Raw genomic sequence first — 1,676 nt, 5'->3', positions numbered from 1 at the left:
CCCTCGGTGTATATCGGTCACATGTGAGTGTGTATGCATCACACACGGAGGAGTAGATGTCACACACGGGAGTATATACAACACAGGCAGGTGCATATGTACCAGGAGTGGGTGTACTGGCATCACACACGGTTGTGTAGACAGCACACATGGCTGTGTAGACACTGGGACAACCCACTGGGTGGGTCTAACAGACCAAAGGCAGGTCCCTTTCAGCTTCGACAGACCTCGCTCACTGCCGTCCTGACAGTGACCCCAGCTGCTCTCCTCCCAATAATGCTGAGTTCCCACCAGGGACGGTGACCGAACTCTCTGATCTTTGCCAAATTGATAAGGGAAAATTATATCACGTCATATTGTAAGGAGCATTTCTCCTGCACACGAGCCCAGTCACCGTGTCCTGTGATTGTTGATCTCCTTTTCTGGCTGCTGTGAGCTGTCTGCTCACGTCCTCTCCCCATGATTCTGTTTTTCTTTTTAACATTCAGGAGCTAGACCTGTTGTAAGAAAATTAGCCTGTTTTCTATCGCAGTTTATATAAATAGTTTCCATTTTGTGTTTCACCATTGTCTTGGACTCATGGCCCTGCTATTGTCCTCATGAAGCTAAACGTATGGATCATTTAAGGCTTACTGGTTTATCTCTGGCATGAAAAGATCACCCCCCCACATCAAAGTGTGTTCTTCATTCTTTCTCGTTTCCTTCTAGAACCTTCTTGGCTTCAGCGTCCTGTGTGAGTCGGACGCACAGGGAACGTGCTTGGGTCTCAGACCGGGAGGTCTACTGCAGCAGGACGGTCGGCACCCTGGACGGGAGGGTCCGGGAGGCGTGAGACCAGGTCCTCCGTTCCCTTGAGCCCGTGGACGGGAGCAGTGACCTCCCTGCCTCCAGCCTTCCTCTGGGACGGGGACACAGTAGCCGTGCAGCCCTCCCAGAATGCGTGCTAGGATGTCAGGAGAGGAAGGCGTTCCCATCGTGTGAGCTGCCCTCACGACCACGATGATGATTCTTGACCGAGCACACCTGGGATCAGCCGGCCTTCCCAGGTGCCATGATGGAGTCCACGTCTCTCCCCAGCTTCCCCTGTCGGGGGCTCCCCCTGGGATCAGGGATGGGCCCCCGGGACACAGACACCCAGGGTGCGATCCCATAGATGGCCACGGGAGTAAAGTCCCTCCGGGGCCTTCCTGAGCGAGAGGACACTCCTGGCCGTGTCCGCAGCAGCTGGCTTCCGTGGTCCCTGTCACGTCCCCCGTCTCCAGGTGGCTGAGACCCCCGAGCTGCTGGGCAGAGTGGTGTCTATCGTGCCCGGGACTCGGTGTGGGCATGTCCCCTCCCCCGGCGGGTCATCTCGGGATTGTGAAGTGTTCTGTGTCATCCAAAGCTCTCCTACGGATTCTGGGGTTGATTCCAGCAGAAGTTCGAGGGGTGCCCCCTCCCAAAAGTCAGCGCCATGAATATGTACGACCTCTCTGTGCGGCTGCAGACACGCTAGACACGTGAACACACAGGACATCTGCGTACGTCGATCGGGGTTCCTGGTGGCCCGTGAAGGGTGGACTGACTCTTCCTGCGACTGGCCTTCCTCATGAATTAATGCACAGAACCACAGTGTCCTGTCACCCCCGCGTCCCCACCCCCGTCCCCACAGCCAGGGCTCGTCTCGTGTGGAAATA

Source organism: Ailuropoda melanoleuca, chromosome 8 (genome assembly GCF_002007445.2).
Source record: "Ailuropoda melanoleuca isolate Jingjing chromosome 8, ASM200744v2, whole genome shotgun sequence".
NCBI classification, from domain to species: domain Eukaryota; kingdom Metazoa; phylum Chordata; class Mammalia; order Carnivora; family Ursidae; genus Ailuropoda; species Ailuropoda melanoleuca.
The sequence above is the reverse complement of the archived record's forward strand: the minus strand, read 5'-3'. Positions refer to the sequence as shown.